Here is a 24,589-nt window from a genome sequence, read left to right on the forward strand (position 1 = left end):
TATAATAGCCAGAAGCTGGAAAGAACCCAGATGCCCCTCAACAGAGGAATGGATACAGAAAATGTGGTACATTAACACAATGGAGTACTACTCAGCTATTAAAAAGAATGAATTTATTTAATTCATAGCCAAATGGATGGACCTCAACAGAGGAATGGGTACAGATTATATACCCATAGTGCCAGGAGGGAGAAAACCTCCCAGGATTGCCTATGAGTGCAGGTAGGTCCATCACTGCTGCTCAGAGGAATCTATCCAGAACCCTCAGGACACAGGAGCTGAGAGGCTGCCTGGTACAGGAGTCTTCTGGTCTCTGTCTTCACCTGAGAGCTGACCCTTTACCATCGTTTTCCATACCCAAATCCCTCCTGGAGGGAACTGGTTCTGACACACAGGCTTTCAGGAGGGACAAGCCAAAGTCAGAGACAGAAAGACCAGTTAACACCATAGATAACCAGATGGTGAAAGGCAAGTGTAAGAACATAAGCAGTAGAAACAAAGACTTCCTTGGTATCATCAGAACCCAGTTCTCCCACCAGAGTGAATCTTGGTTACCCCAACACACCAGACTCTGTTTTAAAATCACATCTCATGATGATGATAGAGGAATTTCAGAAGGACATAAATAACTCCCTTAAAGAACTAAAAGAGAACACAGGTAAACAGTTAGAAGACCTTAAAGAGGAAACACAAATATCCGTCAAAGAATTACAGGAAAACACAACCAAACAGGTGAATGAACTGAACAATACTATCGAGGATCTAAAAGTGGAAACATAAACAATAAATAAATCACAAGGCAAGACAACAATGGAGATAGAAAAAGTAGGAAAGAGGCCAGAAATCATACATGTAAGCATCACCAACAGAATACAATAGATATAAGAGAGAATCTTAGGTGCAGAAGATACCATAGAAAACACTTACACAATAGTCAAAGAAAATGCAAAATGCAAAAAGCTCCTAACCCAAAACATCCAGGAAATTCTGGACACAATTAGAATAACAAACCTAAGTATAATAGGTGTAGAAGAGAGTGAAGATTCCCAAGTTAACGGACAAGTAAATATGCTCAACAAATTATAGAAGAAAACTACCGTAACCTAAAGAACAAGATGCCCATGAATATACAAGAAACATACAGAACTCCAAATGCACTGAACCAGAAAAAAAATTCCTCCTGTCACATAATAATCAAAACACCGAACACACTAAACAAAGAAATAATATTAAAAGCAATAAGGGAAAAAAAAATCAAGTAACATATAAAGGCAGACCTATCAGAACTATATTAAACTTCTCACGAGAGACTATCAAAGCTAGAAGATCCTGGGCAGAGGCTATTCAGATCCTAAGAGAACACAAATGCCAACCCAGACAACTATACCTAGCAAAACTCTCAATTACCATATGTGAAGAAACCAAGATATTTCATGACAAAACCAAATTTTCACAATATCTTTCCACAAATCCAGCCCTACAAAGAATAATAGAAAGAAAATGACAGCACAAGGAAGAAAACTACACCCTAGAAAAAGCAAGAAACTAATCTTCTCTCAACAAACCCAAAAGAAGATAACCACACAAACATAAAAAATATATCAGTAATAACAGGGAACAACAAGCACTATTCCTTAATATCTCTTTGTTAAAACGAAATATAGAAAACTTCATTCCAAAGCTACACCCAAAATATACAATGAAATGCATCTCCTTACATACTTAATAAAAAGGGCCATATCTACATTTTAGATTTTACAATGTACAGATCTTCTGCTCCCACAAAATCTGATAAAAAAGTTAATCCAATTAATTGAAATTTTAAATGACTATCTTTACATAAAGTATATTCTAAATGCATAATATTCAAATCGAGTTTCAGTATGAAACTGTTCTCAGTTTCTGGAATCCTTGGTAGCCTGTGAAAGCATATGTCCCTGGGCAGCTTGAAATGAGGTAAGAGGATGGTTTTCTAGACACAGTTTTCAGATGTTTATTCTCGATGCCCGGGGCAACAGATATTGGAGAAGAAGTCACCATATTCATAAGAGCTGGTGTCTTACATAATGATGTAAACATCTGAACTAAAAGAATTGTTAATGTGCTGAGTGAGATAGAGAGTCAGGAAATCATACAAGTAGTGGTACATGTTAATATCTGCATCTAATTTCATGAAATACTTGGTATTTCAAAAGCAATGTCACATTTAGCATCTTCTATAGGCCTGAAATTGAGCTGAATGTAGCCTAGTAGCTCAGCAAACCAAGACTGCAGAGGGCTCTTGCTGACATTCAGACACCAGTGTGTAAATGTCAGGTTTACAGTTTCCTCCAATTTCACCACCCTGAAGAAAATCTTCTTGAATCTGTCATGATTTCTCTTCATGTTTCTTAAGTCCAGGTATAGACCAATAGCTCTAAAATACTGAAGATGATGAGAGCAAACCAGACTTGAGTTGCTTGCTCTGTCTGGCTGGTAGAATGTTCTTATCTCCTCCAGCTGATCTTGTGCATTTCCAAAGTCAGCTTGTTTCCAGAACATGTCCTGGGCTGACTCCAGTTTGTTTGTCTATCCCAAGTTGACATAACTGCAAATGGGGAAACTGAATCTGAACTCTGGTATGTAGGACTTGTTATAACCCCAGCAGTAGTGTAGATTTTCTAAACGTTTCTTATATGGACAGTGGGAATCCTCCCTGCACACAGAAGCAACATGCCTGTTGTTGTGCAAGAAGGGAATGTACTTCTCTGGGAGATGGAGGCTGGAGTAGTCTGTACAAGGCTTTTCTGGGAACATTTTCAGGCTCAGAATGAGCCTCATCTTGGCCAATCTATGTGACTTTGTGAAGCAATACTTCAAAGACAAGCAGCAAAATATAGCAACCTTAAAACCCTCTAAGTCACCAGTAGGAGGACTAGGTCCTGAATTTCAGGTATCCAAATCCACAGCTTTGCAATGCATTTTGCCGGCTAACAATACTTGACCATTTATGGTAAAAAGGTAACCCTTGGCAATGGGAAAAATCTAAAGAAGCAGATCAGACAGTTGGCTTTTGCAAGGGAGGGCACACACTCACTTGCATATGCTGGGTGATGTTTCCCTGTAGTGCATAAAAATACAACTTTGGGTACTGGCAGAAAGCCCTCCTTGAGTTGAGTTCTCTAGCAAGACTTGGCAGAGATGAAAGCTTTAGTAGATTAGGCTACCTTGTCTTTTTGCACAAAATGGCCAACTGCACTCCACTCATGTATGGGTTGATTGGACTTCCACAGGCCAGCAGCTTCACTAGAGAGCAGCAGCAGCAGATCAGGAACAACTAATTAATATCTCTTAAAATCAATAGACTCAATTCTCCAATAAAAAGACATAGACTAACAAACTGGATATGTAAACAGGACCCATCATTTTGCTGCAGACAGGAAATGCACCTCAGTGTCAAAGACAAACCCTACCTCAGAGTAAAGGGCTGGAAAACAATTTTCTAAACCAATAGTCCTAAGAAACTAGCAGGAGTAGCCATTCTAATAAGGAATAAAATCGACTTTCAACCAAAAGACATCAAAAAGAATAAGGAAGGATATTCTACAAAGGAAAAATTTACCAAGAGGAATGCTCAATTCTCAACATATATGCTCCAAATGCAAGGGTACCACATTCATAAAAGAAACTTTACAAAAGCTAAAAGTACACACACCTCACACAATAATTGTTGGGGTCTTCAACACCCCTCTATCAGCAAAGGACAGATCAGGGAAACACAAACTAGACAGAGACACAGTGAAGCTAACAGAAGTATCAGACCAAATGGATTTAAAAGATATCTATCAAACTTTTCATCCTAAATCAAAAGAATATACCTTCTTCTCAGTACCTCATGGTACCTTCTCCAAAATTGACCATATAATCCATCACAAATCAGACCTCAACATATATAAGAAGATTGAAATAATCCTATGCCTCCTATCAGATGACTACAGATTAAGTTCAGTCCTGAATAGCAAGGAAAACAACAGAAAGTAAACATACACATGGAAGCTGAACAACGATCTACTCAATTATAACTTGGTCAAGGAAGAAATAGATAAAGAAATTAAAGAATTTTTATAATTTAATGAAAATGAAGATACAACATTCCCAAACTTATGGGACACAATAAAGGCAATGCTAAGAGGAAAATTCATATCTCTGAGTGACTCAAAACCAAACCAAACCAAACCAAACCAAACCAAACCAAACCAAACCAAACCAAACCAAACCAAACCAAACAAAGAAAAAACCAAAATAAAAAAAAATGAAAAGAAAAAATGGAACAGAGCATACACTAGCATCTTTGCAGCATACCTGAAATCTCTAGAAGAAAAAGAATCAAATACACCCACTAAGAGTAGATGGTAGGAAATAATCAAAGTCAGGGCTGAAATCAACCAAGTAGAAACAGAAAAAGCAATACAAAGAGTCAAGAAAATGAAGAGCTGGCTCTTTGAGACAATCAAGAAGATAGATAAACTCTTAACTAGATTAAGCAGAGGGCACAGCAACAGTAACCTAATTTAAAATAATAGAAATGAAAAGAAAGATAAAACAACAGAAAAGAAGAAATCCAAAAAATATTCATCAGATCTTACTACAAAAGGCTATACTCAACAAAACTCGAATATCCGGATGAAATAGACAATATTCTAGACAGATTCCAGGTACCAAAGTTAAACTGGGATCAGATAATCAATTTAAACTGTCCCATATCCCCTAAAGAAATAGAAACAGCCATTAATAGTCTCCTAACCAGAAAAAAGTTCAGGACCAGATGGTTTTAATACAGAGTTCGATCAAACTTTCAAAGAAGATCTAATTCCAACTCTCCTCAAACTATTCCACAAAATAGAAACAAAAGAAACTCTACCCAATTCATTCTATGAAGCCACAATTATTCTGACATCTAAACCACACAAAGACCCAACAAAGAGAACTTTAGACCAATTTCCTTTAAGATTATCGATGCAAAAATACTCATTAAAATTCCCAAACACTGAATTCAAGAACACACCAAAAAGATCATCCATTATGATCTAGAAGGCTTAATTCCAAGGATGCAGGTATGGTTAAATATATAGAAATGCATCAATGTAATCCACTATATAAACAAATTTAAAGAAAAAACCATACTAACATTTCATTAGATGCTGAGAAAGCATTTGACAAAATTCAACAGCCCTTCATGATAAAAATCTTGGAAAGATCAGAAATTCAACACCCTTACTTAAGCATAGTAAAATCAATATACAGCAAACCAGTAGCCAAAGTAAAAAAAAAAATGGAGAGAAACTTGAAGCAATCCCACTAAACCAGTGACTAGACAAGAGTGCACACTCTTTTCCTACCTGTTCAATATAGTACTCGAAATCTTAGGCAGAGCAATTAGACAACAAAAAGAGGTCAAGGTGATACAAATGGGAAGGGAAGAAGTCAAAATATCACTATTTACAGATGATATGATAGTATACTTAAGTGACCCCAAAAATTCCACCAGAGAACTCATAAACCTGATAAATAGCTTCAGCAAAGTAGTTGGATATAAAATTAACTGAAACAAATCTGTGTCCTTTTCCTAGTCAAAGGATAAACAGGCTGAGAAAGAAATTAGGGAAACAACACCATTCAATATAGTCACAAATTACACACACACACATATAACTTGGTGTGACTCTAACTTAGCAAGTGAAAGATCTTTCTGAGAAGAACTTCATGTCTCTGAAGAAAGAAATTGAAGAGGATATCAGAAGATGGAAAAATCTCCCATGCTCATGGAATGGCCAGATTAATATAGTAAAAATGACTATCTTGCTGAAATCAATATACAGACTACTTGCAACCCTGATCAAAATTCCAACTCAATTCTTCCTAGAGTTAGAAAGAGCAATATGCAAATTCATCTGGTATAACAAAAAACCCCCTAGTATATAGAAAACTATTTTCAATAATAAGAGAGCTTCTGTGGAATCTCCATCCCTGATCTCAAACTATACTACAGAGCAATTGCAATAAAAACTGCACAGTATTGGTACAGTGACAGGCAGGAATATCAGTGCAACAGATTTGAAGGACTAGAAAGAAACACACAGATCTATGGTCACTTGATCTTTGCCAAAGGAGCTGAAACCATCCAGTGGAAAAAAGACAGCATTTTCAATAAATGGTGCTGGTTCAACTGGTGTTTGGCATGTGAAAGAATGCATATTGATCCATTCTTATCTCCTTGTACAAAGTTCAAGTCTAAGTTAATCAATGACCTCTGTGTAAACCAGATACACAGAAACTAATAGCAGATAAAGTGGGGTAAAACCTCAAAGACATAGGCACAGCAGAAAAATTTCATAAACAGAAAAAAATAGCTTATGCTCTAAGATTAATAATTGACAAATGGGACCTCATAAAATTGCAAAGCTTCTGTAAGGCAAAGGACACTGTCAATAGGACAAAATGCCAACCAACAGATTGAGAAAAGGTCTCTACCAACCCTACATCTGATAGAAGGCTGATATCCAATATATACAAAGAACTCAAGAAGTTAGAATCCAGAGATCCAAATAATCCTATTAAAAATGGAGAATTCTCAACTGAGGAATACTGAATGGCTGAAAAGCACCTAAAGAAATGTCCAACATTCTTAGTCATCAGGAAAATGCAAATCAAAACAACTCTGAGATTCCACCTCACACCAGTCACATGGCTAAGTTGAAAAACTCAGATGCCATCAGATGCTGGTGAGGATGTGGAGAAAGAGGAACGCTCCTCCATTGCTGGTGGAATTTCAAGCTAGTACGACCACTCTGGAAATCAGTTTGGTGGTTATTCAGAAAATTGGACATAGTAATATCTGAGGACCCAGTAGTACCCCTCTTGGGCATATACACAGAAGATTCTCCAACATGTATTAAGGACACAAGCTCCACTATGTTTATAGCATCCTCACTTATAATAGCCAGAAGCTGGAAAGATTCCAGATGTCCCTAAACAGAGGAATGGATACAGAAATTGTGCTACATTTACACAATGGAGTACAACTCGGCTATTAAAAACAATAAATTTATGAAATACTTACGCAAATGGATGGAAGTAGAAAACATCTTCCTGGGTGAAGTAACCCAATCACAAAAGAACACACATGGTATGGACTCACTGATAAGTGGATATGAGCCTACAAGCTCCAAGTACCCAAGGTACAATTTGCAAAATATATGAAACTCAGGAAAAGGAAGACCACAGTGTGGATTCTTTGTTCCTTCTTAAAATAAGGAACTAAATACCTATGGAAGGAGTTACCAAGGCAAAATGTGAAGTAGAGCCAGAAGGAAAGGCCATCCAGAAACTGCCCCACCTGGTGATCAATCCCATATACTGTCAGGAAACCCAGACCCTATTATGGATGCCAACAAATACTTGCTCACAGGAGTTTGATATTACTCTCTCCTGAGGTGCTTTACCAGTGCTTCACAATTACAGATGTAGATGCTTTCAGTCTACCATTGGACTGAGCACAGGGTCCCCAATGGAGTAACTAGAGAAAGGACCCAAGGAGCTGAAGGGATTTGTAGCTGCATATGAGGAACAACAGTATGAACTAACCAGTAACCTTAGTGCTCACAGGGACTAAACCACCAATCAAAGATTTCACATGGAGGAACCCATGGATCCAGCTGCATATGTAGCAGAGAATAGCCCTTTAGGTCATCCATCAGAGGAGAGACCCTTGGTCCTTTGAAGGCCCTTGGTCTATATGTAGCAGAGAATGGCCTTGTAGGTCATCAGTAGGAAGAGAGGCCCTTTGTCCTATGAAGACTTGAGAAACTAACCTCCACAAAAACAAAAAATTCCAATCCAAAAATTGGGTCTAGAGCTAAACAGAATCCACAGCAGAGAAATCTTGAAAGACTGGGAAACACTTAAAGAGATATTCAAAGACTCTACTAATCAGGGATAGTGGAACATATTTTGGATATATGCCCAGGAGTGGTATAGCTAAGTCTTGAGGTAGAATTATTCTCAATTTTCTGATAACTCCCACAAATTAATTTCTACAGTAATCCCACAAGTTTGAACTCCCACCAGCAGTGAAGGAGTGCTTTCTCTGCTCTACAAACTTGGGTGAATGTGTGTCCATTGAGTTTTATCATAGGCATTCTGAGGGTATAGGTTTGAATTTCAGAGATGTCTTAATTTGCATTTACCTGATGACTGAGAGTGTTAACATTTTCTTGGGTGCTTATCATCCACTTGAGATTTCACTGTTGGGAATTGTCTAACTCTCTACTTCAGTGTTAAAATAGGTGTTTGGTTAGTTGTCAAAATTCATGGGTTCCTTTATATATTTTGGATATTAGCCCTCTGTCAGATGAAGAGTTGGTAAAGGCGTTTTCCCAATCTGTAGGCTGTTTTTTGTCTTAACAATGGTGTCCTTTGATTTATAGAAGCTTTTCAGTTCCATGAAGTCCATTTAGTAATTCTTGACCTTAGCGACTGAGTCACTGGTGTTTGGTTCATGAAGTTTTCTCCTGTAACAACAAGTTCAATACTATTGCCTAATTTTTGGCCTATTAGATTTAGTGGATCTGGTTTTATGTTGAAGTCTTTGATCCATGTGTACATGAGTTTTATGCAGGGATATATATATATATATATATATATATATATATATATATATATATATATTTGCATTTTTTCTACATGCTGATATACAGTTATACCAGCAGGATTTGTTAAAGAGGCTTTCCCTTTTACATTGTATGGTTTTGGCTTCTTTGTCAAAAATTAATTGTGCATAACACATGCAGGTTTATTTCCAGGTTTTCAATTCAATTCCATTCACCCACGTTTCTCTTTCAATCCCAATATGATGCTTTTTTTTTTTTTTTTTTCATTGCAATTGCTTTCTAGTTCCACTTTTTTTCAGGGACAGTGATTTATTCACTGTCTTTTTTTTTTTTTTTTTTAGTGCTTTTATTGTTCAGGATTCTTTAAGTTATCCTGGAATTTTTGTTTTTGTTGATATGATGTTGAGAATTGTTCTTTCAAGATCTGTGAAGAATTTTGTTGGGATTTTGATAGGAATCGCATTAAATCTGGAGATTGATTGTTGTAAGATGATCATTTCTGCTATGTTAATCCTACAGAACCATGACCCTGGCAGATCTTCCCATCTTCTTATATCTTCCTCAATTTCTTTCTTAGGGCACTCAAAATTCTTGGCATATAGGTCTTTTGCATGCTTAGTTAGAATTACATCGAGATATTTGGTATTATTTGTGGCTATGGTGAAAAGTTTTGTCTCCTTAACTCTTTTCTCGATCCATTTAGCACGTGTATAAAGGATGGTTACTGATTTATTTGAGTTAATTTTGTACTCAAGTCACTTTGCTGAAGGTGATTTTCAGCTGTCAGACTTCTCTGGTAGAATTTTGGGGGCTATTAATGTATACGATTTTATCATGTGCAAAAAGCAATAATTTGACTTCTATCTTTCTCACTTTATAGCCTTGATTTCCTTTAATTTTCTTATTTCTCTAGCTTGAGCATCAAGTACTATATTAAAGAGATAAAGAGTGGGCATCCTTTTCTTTTCACCAATTTTAGTGAAATTGATTTAAATTTCTCTCCATTTAACGTGATTTTGGCTATTGAGTTGCTGTATTTAACCTTTATTGTGTTTAGGTATGCACCTCATATCCCTTATTTCTCCATGACTTTTATCATGAAGAGGTATTGAATTCTATGAAATTCTGATTTTAGCATCTTATCAGATGGTTATTTTTTGAGTTTGTTTATATTGTGGATTACTTTGATAGATTGTCATATATTGAACCACCCCTATATCCATGGGATAAAGCCTACTTTATGATGGTGGACGATGTCTTTGATGTGTTTTTAGATTCAGTGTGTGAATATTTTTATTGAGTATTTATGATCAATGTTCATAAGAAAAATTGGTCTGAAATTCCCTTTCTTTTAGAGTAATTATGTGGTTTAGGGTGACAGTGTCCCCATAAAATGAAGTTGGCAGTGTTTCTAGTGTTACCTTTATTTTCTATTATGTTTCTATTTGTGGGATAGTTTCTGAAGTATTGGAATTAGCTCTTCTTTAAAAGTTTAGTAGAATTCTGTGCTAAAGCCATCTGGCTGTGGTGGTTTTGTTGGTTTGTTTGTTTGGTTTTTGTTTTTTATTTTGTTGTTGTGATACATTTAATGACTGCTTTATTTTCTTTGGGGTTATAGGACTATTCAGATCGTTTAACTGATGCAGATTTAGCTTTAATAGTTGGTATATGTTTTCCCAGTCCCCCAGAACTCCCAGGGACTAAATTACCAACCAAAGAGTACACATGGAGGGACCCATGGCTCCCTCCACATACTCAGCTACAGCAGAGTATGGCCTTGTCAGGTATCAATGGGAGGAGAGGCCCTTAGTCCTGTGGAGGCTTGATTTCCCAGTGTAGGATAATGGCAGGGCAGGGAAGCAGGAGTGGGTTGGTGGGTGGGGGGACACCCTCATAGAAACAGGGGGTGGGGGATAGGATAGGAAACTCTGAGGGTGAACCAGGAAAGGCAATAACATTTGAAAAGTAAATAAAGAAAATAAAATTTAACAAAAGAATTGAGAAGACATCTTGGTGAATATTTCTTTAGTGAACATAAAGCATCGTTCACCATTTCAATTACTTTCAGTTGAAAGTCTATTTTATTAAATATTAGACTGGCTGCTATACCTTATTTCTTGAGTCCATTTGCTCTCAAACCTTTTTCTAGCTGTTTATTGTGAGATAATGTTTATCTTTTTTGTTGAGATTTAGTTTTAATATACTGCAGAATGATGGATTCTGTTTATACTCATGTCTTTTTACTCAGGAATTGAGGCAATATATATTAATGAGATATTAGTGACCAATGATTGCTATTTTGATATTGTTGGTGGTACTGTTTCTTTGTGAATCTGTATGTTTGTATGTGTGTGTATTTGTTTTTACTTATTTAATTAATTATTTTTAATTAAGGAATTTTTATTAGCTATTTTCTTTATTTACATTTCAAATGTTATCCCCAAATACCCCTACAACCTTCTCCCATGCCGCCCTGCTCTCCAACCCACCCATGCCTGCTTCCTGGTTCTGGCATTCACCCGTACTGTGGCATATGATCTTTACAATACCAAGGGCCTCTCTTCCCATTGATGGCTGACTAGGCCATCCTCTGATACATATGCAACTAGAGACTCAGCTCTGAAGGTACTGGTTAGTTCATATTGTTGTTCCTCCTATAGGGTTGCAGACCCCTTCAGCTCCTTGGGTACTTTCCCTAGCTCCTTCATTATGGGCCCTGTGTTCCATCTAATAGATGACTATGAGCATCCAAATCTGTATTTGCCAGGCATTGGCATAGCCTCAGGGAACAAAGTACCCATGAAAGAAGTTACAGAGACAAATTTCGGAGCTAAGAATGAAGGAAGGACCATCCATAGACTGCCCCACCCTGGGGTCCATCCCATATTCAACCACCAAACCCAGACACTATTGCATATGCCAGAAAGATTTTGCTGATGGGACCGTGACATAACTCCCTCTCTTGTGTATTTGTTTTAATGGTGTGAAATGATTTGTTCCTTGAGTTTTCTTGAGTGTAGTTTGCCTCACTGGCCTGGAGTTTTCCTTCTAATATCCTCTGTAGGACTGGTTAGTGGAAAGATATTGTTTAAATTTGGTTTTCTCATTGAATATCTTGGTTTCTCTATCTATGGTAATTAAAAGTTTTGCTTGGTACAGTAGTATCAACTGGCATCTGTGATCTCTTAGGACCCATATGACATATGTGCAGGCCCTTCTAGCTTTTAGCGTCTCTGTTGTGAAGTCAGGTTTAATTCTTGTAGGTCTGTGGTCAAATGTTAGTTGGCCTTTTTCCATCAGAGCTCTTAATATTATTTAGTTGCTCTGCATGTTTAATATCTTGATTATTATATGGCAGGAATATTTTCTGTATCCCAGAAAGACCTGACGAGGATAGATAGGTGGGGTAAGGTTCCAATATGATTTGGCTTGGGACTCTGAAGGTTTCATGGAAGCAGGATACTCTTGGGGTTCTACAAACATCTCTTGGACTGAAGAGTGAGCCCAGAGCTAGAAAATGGAGTTCAGGGGATTGTGTGTAATTCACCTCTGCTGGCTGCATCCTGCAGAGACCCAACTGGGATTCCTTGTATTTCTTAATCAATTAAAGTTATAGTTGAAGTTAGCCATCAAATTTTCCTACATATAAAATAAAACCATTGACCTGCCTTATGGACAAATCATGATGCAGTGATACAAATTTTATGAAAGAACAAGACAACAAATGGCTCCAAAGGAACAGGAACCTTTCTCCCAACACACTGCTAAGAATGAAAGTGATGTAGTTCCTTATAAAGATTTCAAAATAGGAAATAATAGGGTAACTTTAAGGTACTACAGAATGCTGTCAAGTCATTTGATAAAATTAGAATTGAAATACACCTAATAAATGCTATATGTACAGACATGTATCTTAGAATAAAGAATCATATATAGATAGACAGAACCCCAAGTGGAGGGCCAGGGTTACCTACATACACTTAAAATTTCTGACCCAGAATTGTTTCTGTCTAAAAGAATTGCAGAGACAAAAACGGAGAAAAGACTGAAGGACAGGCTGTCCAGTGCCCAGTTTAACTTGGTGTGGGAACTAAAAGGAGACAGGGGAAGGAGGGCGAAGGGACGATAGCCCACGTCCAGCCAGAGTTCCTCCTATGCTCAGGGCAGGTGGATGGAGGGGGGCTGCCAGACACTTTCCACTCAGCCTCAGGTGGGCATCTAAGCGACTGAGCCCACTCGGTGGGGGTGGACAAGGGAAAGCCCCCCAAACCAGGGGCCCTGGTCTGAAACCCTGTAGAGCCAGGGTTACAGGTGAGGGCTGAGGGAGAGAGGTTCCCATGAAGTGAGAATAAGCGCAGAGGGCCTTGAAGAACAGAAACAGTCTATGGTTTTAGAGCTTTATTATATATAGAAAGGCAGGGAGAAAGAGAAAAGGTGGAGAGAGAGACAGACAGACAGACAGACAGACAGACAGAGAGACAGACAGACAGACAGACAGACAGACAGACAGACAGACAGAGACAGACAGAGACAGACAGAGACAGACAGACAGAGAGAGACAGAGACCAGTCATGGCCAAAAGGAGAGAAAGGGGAAAGAGAGCGAGAGAAGGCTAGACAGTAAGAGGGAGAGTGTGAGAGGAGAGGAGAGAGGAGAGTAAAGGGAGTAAGGGGAGTGTCTTAGTCAGGGTTTCTATTCCTGCACAAACATCATGACCAAGAAGCAAGTTTGGGAGGAAAGGGTTTATTCGGCTTACATTTTCCACATTGCTGTTTATCACCAAGTAAGTCAGGAGTGGAACTCAAGCAGGTCAGGAAGCAGGAGCTGATGCAGAGGCCATGGAGGGATGTTCTTTACTGGATTGCTTCCCCTGGCTTGCTCAGCGTGCTCTCTTATAGAACCAAGACTACCAGCCCAGAGATGGTTCCACCCACAGGGGCCTTTCCCCCTTGATAACTAATTGAGAAAATGCCTTAGAGTTGTATCTCATGGAGGAATTTCCTCAACTGAAGCTCTTTTATCTGTGATAACTCCAGCTGTGTCAAGTTGACATAAAACTACCCAGTACAGGGAGTAAGAGGAGTCAGAGCAACAAAAGAGGAGGGAGTAAACAGCACTTCTTATGGTGTGGTGTTATCTTTACTGTTACTATGTAACTGGGGAGGAGTCTAGCCTGAAGGTCAGAAGCTTGGGACATTGCCTATATGATTAAAAGCCACACTTCTCCTGTGATGCTGCAGGGGCAGTAACTTTGACAGGAGCCAGGGTCCAGGAGACATGAGAGAACTCCTCTATCCCATGGAGGTGAATTAACACCATCTGGTCCCAGGGTTCAACATCTCACCTCGACTGGAGACCAGACTGTTTGTGTCTGGCCCAATGCCTAACAACTTGGGATCCATCGAATTGGGCAGACACCAAGGACTGACACTTACTGATGCTATGATGTACTTACAGATAATAGTCTAGCATGGATGTCATTTGAGAGGCCCTACCAGCAGCTGACTGAGACAGATGCAGATATTTATACCCAAGCATTGGACTGAAGTTGTGGATTCTTAAGGAGGAATTACGGAAAGGTTTGAAGGAGCTGAAGGGGAGGATAACTCCACAGGAATGCCAAAGGTCTCAACTAAACCAGACCTCTGGTAGCCCCCAGAAACTAAGCCAGCATCAGGGCAGCATACTCAGGCTGGTTGCTGACACAACAGAGGACTGCCTGTTCTGGCCTCAGTGGGAGAAGATGAACTTAATCCTGAAGAGACTTGAGAATGTCTAAGGGGGAACAACATCTCAGAAGAAAGGAGGAGTGAGAGTGGAATGGGCAGCAGTAGAAGAGGAGACATTGAGGGGAACAATGCCTGGAGTGTTAATATATATAATAATTTTTTAAAAATGCTCTCAAGTACACATAGTATATGTACCTATATAAATATAACACAATTTTAAACATATAAATTTTCAAAAAGAATCATTTATATGTGGTAGTACCTACCCAGTAAATGATATGAAGTTATAGTAACAAGTATTCTTGAGTGTTCATTCTTTAAATTTAAAATAGATTATTCTTTTATACAATGTATCCTGATAATAATAATCTTTTTGTTTACCTCTACTCCTGGTAATTTCTCCTCTTCCCTTCACTTCCAGTTCGACTCCCTCACTGCCTCTCATTAAAAATTAACAAGTCTCTAAGTCTCTAAGACATACATGACAAAAGAAAATAAGATAAGTTGAAACTAAACTTTCATTGCAAGGCTATATCCAGCAAGCCAACAGGAGGAAAAGAGTCCCAAGAGCTGGCACAAGAGTCAGAGTCCCTGCAACTTGTTCTCACAAATAGGAGTCTCACAAAGATTCCTTGTCTTCAAAGGGCAAGAGAAAATGATTTTGATGTTACTTTACTGAAAGAATTGAAATGAAAATTTAATCAGATCTGGTAGTATATGTGTCTTGGCCATGCAGTCTGGAGGATGAAGCAGAAGGATTGAACATTTAAGACCATCCTTGTTTAAATAGCAAAGAAACATAAGGCATAGCAAATAGTTAAAAAACAAGAAGCAAAGGTGAGATTTATATATGTACTGAATGATGCCTTAATTTGTATCTGTTCCTATCATCATTATTACCTTCAAGAAAATTTTTGTTCATTTGGCCTTCCATGAAAACACAATGAATGAATGTATGAATGAATGAATGATACACATTTTAAAAAAATTAAACTCACAAAGAATTGTCTATGACTTCCTCCAGTGTATTGAGCAAATATGTCCTTGACATTTTTCTGATATTTAGTGTAATAGCTGCTCCTTTGGCCACCATGTGGGCAATGTTATCATGTTGTTCTCCAAACAAAAGAATGCTAATCATAGGGATTCCATGATAGATTGCTTCATAGAGGCTTTTGGATCCTCCATGAGTTAGGAAGGCTTTGGGTTTTGGATGACCAAGTATAAGATGAATTCAGGTTAACATTAATTACAAGCTGTAGAAATAGAAGGAGGAATGTGTACTATGAGGACCTAAAAAGAGATGTTTCTACATAAAAATTCTTAAACTCATGACTTCACTGAAGTATTTTTGTCTCTGCATAAGAAGAAACAAAATTTACCGAGAACTGTATTTTTTCACATTTGTTTGTGAGTTGAGACTGAAATTTGAAGTTCTCATTTCCAGTTGAACACATTAAGTCCATTGTAGATAAGAATCAATGAGTTATATTGTTGTCTTATATTATCCACTCATCAAGTGTAGTATAAAGGATTCTGAAGTCAAGAAAGGTAAGTATAGGAATCAGAGAGAGTCATTCTTGAATAAGTGTTTGTTTTTCAGAGTCTTACCAAGATGTTCATCCTGGGGAAGCCACTTATAGACTCTAGTATTGCATCCTATGGTTGCTGGGGTTTTTGCCATCAAATCTTAAAACAGACAAACAAGAAAACCAACCAACCAACCAAACAAACAAACAAACATACAAAACAACAAAACAAAACAAAACAACAAACTGTTATATGTTAGATATTTTGTGTTGATGGAGCCAAATTTGACATTATATAGATTGATCAGGTTATATTTAAGAAAATAAATGTAGAGATATTTACATACATGAATGTAACAACAACTAGTGGAAAAGGAGGCCATGGGTTTGAAATAGAGCAAAGGAGCATGGTTATTAAAATGTTTGAAGGAAGGTATGAAAAGGGAGAAATGATGTCATAATTTCAAAAGAAATTTTAATATTTTAGTCTTTTTAAATTGTAGCTCTTTTAGTTTAGAGAAAACATATATGTATATGTATATGTAGATATATATGTGTGTGTATATATATATACACACACATATATATCTACATATATCACTCATAGGATAGATGAGGAACTCAGAAGAGATGAGCAAGGAGAACTCTCCAAGGATTGAGACACTAGTGTAGAAGGTCCTGTGTTTATTTTTACACTCATACAGGCTGAACATAAGCATCACTTTCCAAGAAAAGATATGTAGAAAAATGAAATAGTTAATGATACATTAAAATATTAATACTTTGCCACAGTGACATAAGTCAACTACAGAAAAGTTGGCATATATAATATATAACTTATATTTTATATAAATTATTTTTGATAACCTTAGTATTTAAGTTTTAATATCATTACATGTTAAAATACATCAGAGTTTATTTTCACTGTCTCTGGAGCTGTAACAAGCTGAATGGAAACCTAAAGTTCGCTTCATAATAGGAAACTGAGGACACTCACAGAGTTAGTGAGAGTAGTAGAGAAGAAAATAGAGAAAGCTATGCTTTATGTTGAGCTTGTGCATCATTTCGTTAATGAAAAGATGAGCACATGTATCAAAATCACAACTACTAATTTCAAATTGCTTGTGATCATAATCCATAGTTTGCAGAAGATTGCACTTTAGATGTAGAAATATGAGATAGTGTCTGAATGAATATTGAAAAAGCATACAAACAAGAGGGAAAGAATCCTCTTTCAATTTTTGGTGACTTGGGCAGATTATTATCTATACTTAACAAAGATAAGGGGGTTAATAATCACCATGAACTGATGGCCAAGTCCTTGCATGAATATAAATAGGATGGGCATGCCTTAAAATTGGAAAAAGGTGTAAAGAGAATATGTCCAAGTGTGAACTATGTCAAAAGTAAAAAAAAATAGTGCCGTTAATAATTATCCAGATGATTAATTCCTCAGTAACATTACTGAAGCCTTCATATATATGTGGTACATTGCTTAGAGATGATCCTGTAGCATAGGATAAAGAAATTGATTTCCAATCTAATCTTGAGTTTCTCTACTTTTTGATGAGGACTTGAAAAAAGCTAACTTTACAACCTAGACAAGCTAGGGTATGGCGATGAAAAGGAATTCATTGATCCATTCCTCTCTGGACTCATGGACTGTGCTTGGTGATTCTCATAAAAATTCTATAAAATCAAAATGATTATCAGGAATTAGACATGGATATTATGAAAGATTTTAAGAATGAACTAGTGTTCCATATAGTAATGAATATCATTTTCATTGGAACAATAATGCACAATGATTGCCATAGGTTTCATGTAATTGCTAAAGTAACTTTTAGGTCTTTTCAGTCTCTTCAGTGGCAAATGTGGCTTTCCGATAAAGTCTATGAAAAAATTAGCCAGCCAGGAATGAGGGATAATCCTGAAAATGTCACAATGAAATGCTGATAGGGATTGGTAGATGAATATCAACAGATTATCAGTTCCTTAATATACCTTCTTCAGCCCCCTTGCACATTAGTTATGTAGCTATGGCAGCTTTAATGAAAACTGATAAGGAATTTGACTTCGGGTATAGTTATATACAAAATATACAAGGTTCCTTAGAACCTTATTCTGGTTTCATATGGAGACTCAAAGATTTTATGGAAAAACAAGTAAAGCGGGAACAAATTCTTATAAGATTGCTACTTTTAATAATGACCATGAAGATTGTCCAGAATTAATTAAGCCTCAAATAGAGAAAATGTTATGGACTTTATGAAGTTATGAAGATATGTAGGGACCTATAAACACATAGCAAAATTAGTTGCTTTAGAAATCTTAGCTGTACAAAAGCTGATGTTTGTCAAGTGGCCACTTAAATGTGTACTCTAAAATGTCTTTACAACAATTGAATGCTCAGAATCAATATGCTCTCTATGAGAGAAAGTAAACTATTTGTCTAAGAGATGCTGATATAAATATGATTATGTGGCAACAATAACAATATGAGTCAATGATAGACAAAACTGATTAGGGAACCCTAAAGGCTCTACAGTGTAAGAGTTTAATTATGAAAACAGTAGCATTTATGCCAACTTCAGATTGTAACCAATCTATTCTTTTGTTACACGTTTCTACTCAAGCAACTGCTGCTTTTGATATTCCTTGCCCTAAAGTATTGCCATTTTTCCTTTTCAATGTCCTTTTAAGGGACAAACAGGTTTTTGTGGACCTTATCACAATAGTCTATTCACAAAAAGAAATCATAGTTCATAAGCAGTCTTTGGCAGTTATACAGGGGAAATAACAATCAGGGCCACAGTACCTACTAATTCACAATTTAAAGACAGAGGAAAATGTTCAGTTATTATTATTGTCTATAAAGTTTCTTCATGAAAAAAAAGTGATCCATGCAAGAAGATTCAGTAGTACAAATAAAACTTCAGCTTTAAGAACCTTATTAAAGGAAAATGATACACTATAAAAATATTAATAGAATTGATTAATTTTTTTTGAATTGATATTCTATTGTAGCCATTGAATTGTGGCTACCTGAATGGCATTTTATAGAAGTAAGTTCAATGCTAATTTATTTGAGAACAATGAACTCTAAGAAGAATAAACAAAATTATACTATATAGGTCAAGAAGATATAATGCAAATAACATAGTCTTCTGCTACTCATATTCTGATTAATAATTGGTAAAAAGCCTTTTTTACATCAACCTAATACAGATGTATTATTCGTTTTCCTAACTCTAATACTACCTATTGTTCACAATCTCAATTGCTAATGAAAAATTTGGGATATCAAAAAGAAAACAGGAGTAGGTTAAGGGTTACAAAGTATTACAGAACCTATATTCTCACACAAACAGTATCATAAGCATGGATTGTGTATTTCATTGTAGCCAAAAGTTACATAAAAATTTAATCAGTCTGAACACCTTAAAGGCCCCGTTCTAAAGGAAAGTTATAGGCTCCTCATTAGTAGTCAGACAACAGTTGTAGAATGAGACCATAAATCTGTCTCTTTTCTCCATGGAATTCTCTTGTTTTTGTAGGTAAACAATAATAGGATAAATGAAGACAGTTGATTGACTTATGAGATCTTAATGCAACATGTGGCCAACATGAGCTATACAGCCTGGTTATCTACACTGACAACTATAGTCAAAGATTAGTCTTCAATTGTTTTGAATGTGAAAAATTGATTTTATACTATACATATATCTTTATAATAAAGTATATATAACATTTTCTGTTTCTTCACTCAGTCATAAAGAACCCCAGCTTTGATATCAATTTACTTTATTACCTCAAGGCATGGCTAAATCCTCTACTATGTTCCAGCACAATGTAGGAAATGTTTTATAACTGGGGAGGCAGGTCTTTACTAAGGCTAATATTATTCATTACATGGATGACATACTGTTAGTCACCTGCAAAGAGCAAGAACTACAATGTATATATGACATGATTCAGGATGTGGTGCATTAAATGCAAAAAAAGTACAAAGATAAGACATGGGATAATATCTGGGACATCTGTTAAAAAGAACACCTGATAATACCCACAAAAATGTCAATTACACAGGACATTTAAAACACTGAACAATTATCAAAAATTATTATGGTGTATCAATTTCCTAATTGCTACTTTAAAAATATATCCCTTTATTTTTATATGCATTCACATTCTGCCTACCTGTTTTTTAAGGGTGCCAGATCATCTAGAACTGGAGTTCTAGATAGTTGTGAAATTGCTTATTAGTCTGTTATAGAAAAAAATTAAAAACTTCTATAAATGATCTAATATTTATCGTACAGTAAGAATTCTTCATAATCATTAAGGCCAGGGAACAATCGAAAAGCATTAAAATTACAATTATTTAAAAATAAAAATAAAAATGGGGGAGACATGAAGGTACATCCTTGTGCTTTCCTTATTTACACTTATTTTGACACGTTCCTGAAGGTGATACATGTTCAGGTACTTAAAACCATTTATCCACTGAACAATCTGCCCTGCCTTTAGACAGGTCTATGAGGTTTAAACAATTTGAGACTTGGAAGTATTATTGGCTGAAGTTATTTGGGAAAGGATATGCAATTGGCATTGCAGATATTTCCACTGAAAGATTATGGAATCCTCTCAGGCTCATCCAGCCCTGGACCATAAAGGAGAAAGGGGGAGGGGAGGGAATAATGCAGTCACTGTGAAGACAGCAACCGTTGAGCTAGAAAGGCAGTGGGATTTATGGAACAAACCATCAGAGGTCGAGCCCACCTACTTAGGGCCAGAAAAAGGCCCTATACACCAACGGAGAAGTTACACAGAGTACTTTGTCACCTAAGAATCACTTTATCATGATTCTCACTGCTTTAACTTTTTTGTCTGCAGATACTCACACATCAAAGGACAATTAGATATATCTACATGTAAAACAAAGCAAAACACACACACACACACACACACACACACACACACACACCAAAACAGCCATCGCTCCAGCTGCATATGTAGCAGAGGACGGCCACATCTGGCATCAATAGGAGGGTAGGCCTAGGTCCAGTGAAGGCTCGATGCCCCAGAGTAGTGCAGTGCTAGAGTGTTGAGGTGGGAGTAGGAGATGGGTAAGGGAGCTTCCTCGGAGAAGCAGGAGGGAGGGATTATATGATAGTAGGTTTGTGGAGGGAAAACCAGGAAGGGGTATATACATTTAAAATGTAAATAAGTAAGATAACCAATAAAAAAGGAAAAAGCTGCAAAAGAAAATTAAAAGAAGCAGATATTAGAATTAGAAAATGTTCCAGGAAGAGAGTCAAATGAGTAGACTTTTGAGTGCTTGTGGAACACTCAAAGAGACAAGACAAGAGGCACTGACCTCAGTTTTTTCACATCAAGACATTGTTTTTGGATTGTGTATTTGCCGTTGTCCCAGATATAGCTAGTAAGAGTTGATCTATTTCAGGTTAAGCACTTCTGCTTCCTACTGGTATAAACTGTAATGTATAAACTGATAATGTATAAACTGCCCTTTCTGTGCCTCTATGGAAAAGCATGTTTTTTAACCACATAGCTCATTTTTATGATTGTATGCAGCTTAAACTCATGTGATATGTACTCATAAGACCTTTGTTAACCCTCAGAGTATACTTTATTTGATTCTCTGAATAAAATTGGGTATTGCATTTGGCTTTAATCCCTCCTTCCTCTGGAGTGGTGACAGGTAGGATTTAAATGCAAATGCTAAACCTGCTATATTAACTTCACCTTAATAGACACACACCCTTTGTAGAGCTATTGTTGTGGACTAATGGTTGAGAACATGCAGGCATCACCTCTACCATGGGATTCAACTTGCTGTACCAATGATGACTGTGATCACACCAACAGAAACTGATATTTCTCTTTTTTATTTTTTCATTTCTCTTTAGAATTTCATATAACATGCTTCTTAAAATTCATTCCTTCTTACCATAATCTTCTGTAAATCATCACCTTCCTTACCAACCCAACTAAGTACCATTCAAAAAAAAACCCCAACAACTTCAAGACTAATTTGCGCATTCCAAATATTCTTGTGTATGTGGTCTTTCAGTAGATAGTGGTTGGCTCCACAGGTTCTGCACTCTTCCCATCTTACAAGCCAACAGGTGTCAAGAGTCTATGGCTCTGTGTGGACTGAGTGCCCCTCTCCTCTCTCCATGCTCAGATTTGGTCTGTTTATGTTGCACAAGCTTTGTACATGTTGCTTTTGATTTACATGAATTATTAACTCTTCATGAAAAATCAATTTTGCTTTGGAATTCTAAGAATATTAATACAGATCTATAAATCTCTAGTCAGCAAGGGCAGAAAAATTTGCACATAAAATTTAATTGAGCAGTCCCATCTTTATAATTATCACTGAGATCGGTTCTTCCTCCATCCCTTAACTTTTGGTCTGCCTCCCTTCTTCTGTGTTCTGTATTTTTTGGAGCATAGATGAGACATTTGATGTGTGCAAATGTATGTTTATGTGTACCAAAGTGAGTGTGTGACATGGAGAAGACTATCTCAGATGTTTAATTGAATATATTTCCTGATAGAAAGAGAATTTCTGGTTTGTTTTATTTTTTTCCTCACTGGTGGCCCACAAAGCTCCAGGAATATTCACTCTGACTGGTTAGAAGGAGAGTCCTGTGATTCTTGTTTTCTATTGCATAGAGATGATCACAAGGGCAGTACCCATCTCTACATTTCCTTTAGATATTTCTTCTACAAATACTGACAAGGAAGTCAGAAAAAGATAGGTTCTTTTTCCTCATTTTCTTAGTTAGCCAGTTAGTACTCTAGCCTTGGAATCCCTTCTTTAAACTGTGCTCTCAACTGCACTCTGATAAGATCCACCTCAAAATTAGGATACAGACTTAGTTTCATTTTAAACATTGTCAATACTTGCTTAATGTTCTTCTACTAGAAAAATTAATAGAAATTAACTCTCCCCTGAAAAATCTTACACGTGCAGTGAATTAAATTACCAGCAATTGGAACAAGTAACTCTGAGGGATTTTCTATGTCTACACGACCTTGACAGTGTTGCCATCATGACGCCAGCATTTTAGAATGTGTACACAGAGATCACAACGTTGATATCCAAGGTGTTCACAGTCACTACACCTTCTGTAATACTGTAACATCTATGGTGTGTGTCTGTTTGTAATTTGGCTAAAGTATATAACAGCTTGCTTAAACATTTACTTTTCCCACAGTCATTTCTAGAATTGGTTGCTTTAAGGACTTTCATAGACTAATTATACATTCTCTTGCCATGGGCACTTTACCTCACCTGTTGTGGAATCTGGGCAAGGGCCCATGTAATTGCTTTGGCCCATTCTTCTTTCATATTTATGACCATTGAACCCCAAGAAAATACCATCACACCATGCTCTCTAGAGCTCTGGAGGAAGTCTTCCATTTCCTATGAAGAAAGAACTTGATTTATCACACAATAACAATATGAGAAAATAATCACTTATGAAAGTTTTATGCAAAAGCTAAGACAATAAAAATTGAAGGGTTTAGGAATTTTTAGGAAAGCAGTGGTAACAAGCACAGAAGACAAAACTGGCAATATTAAACACTTTGGACATCACAGGAAGCAGTGTGAAGTGTACTAACACAAATTTAATAAATGTTCTCAAATTGCTTCTCTGGCTAAATAAAAACTCAGGAGTGCAATAATGGTGTATGAAATATTTACAAATTTGTAGCTTCATTACATTTTTCATCCTATAGAATGTATATTTTTGCTTGTTCTTTTATTTTTGTACTATGATATCTGAATTAACATTATTAGCTATTGTTTGATGAAATAATCTCTATGTTGTAGTAGGTTCATATATGGTAGTTGACCCGAATTTCATAAGACAAGTAATTAAATGTTTTACTTTTTTTATAAAACAAATCATATCATCATGGTAAACATGTATTATGTAGTAATTTTCTTATATTGTGTATAAATAGGAGTATTTTCAGAAGTAACCTCAACAATTCAATGGTTTGAATGGAAGTTATCTCTATGCTGTTTCTCTGGATGTTAAAGAACTAACTATGATATGTGATAATCACAACTTGTGAATGATTGACAGATTTTGATATACTGAATTTAATCAACTTAATTTCTCTGACATTTTGTGTATGTTTATATATGTATATGTGCATTTGAGTATCATGCACCTGTGTTTAAGTTGGTGTAGTGTGTGTGTCTGTTTGTGTTTGTTTGTGTGTGTTTGAGTGTGACTGTGGTGGTGTTGTGGATGTTCCCTGCCTTTGTTTTAGCTCATCCAGGCCACGGTTAAAATAAGATGTCCTACTCTATCAATTTTTAATTTTTTTTAGACTGTCTCTTATTGAATATGAATCCTACCATTTAAACAAGTCAGTATCCTCAGTACTAACCTGTTTCTGCAACTCAGAACTAAGTCATTCATCCTATGCCAGAAAACTCTACTCTTTATGTGGGTATTGGGATTCAAACTAACATTCTCATGGCTGCTTGGTAAGGACTTTGCCCAGAAGTGAATCACTCTAGTACCCTACATGACTTAATTTAACTCACTGATATGAATATTTTCTAGATCTGTTATGTTCTTTCATGAGTTCATAAAGCTCCTACTTAGCAGGATTCTTAATTCTACTTCCA

At 36.6% G+C, this 24,589-nt stretch overlaps 1 pseudogene; it reads right to left on the minus strand.

Annotated features, from left to right (window-relative positions):
- Positions 1–1,993: 1,993 nt before the first annotated feature.
- On the minus strand, positions 1,994–14,050 carry LOC110294880 (annotated as a pseudogene).
- Positions 14,051–24,589: the final 10,539 nt, after the last annotated feature.

Source organism: Mus caroli, chromosome 5 (assembly GCF_900094665.2).
Source record: "Mus caroli chromosome 5, CAROLI_EIJ_v1.1, whole genome shotgun sequence".
In the NCBI taxonomy this organism is placed as follows: Eukaryota; Metazoa; Chordata; class Mammalia; order Rodentia; family Muridae; genus Mus; species Mus caroli.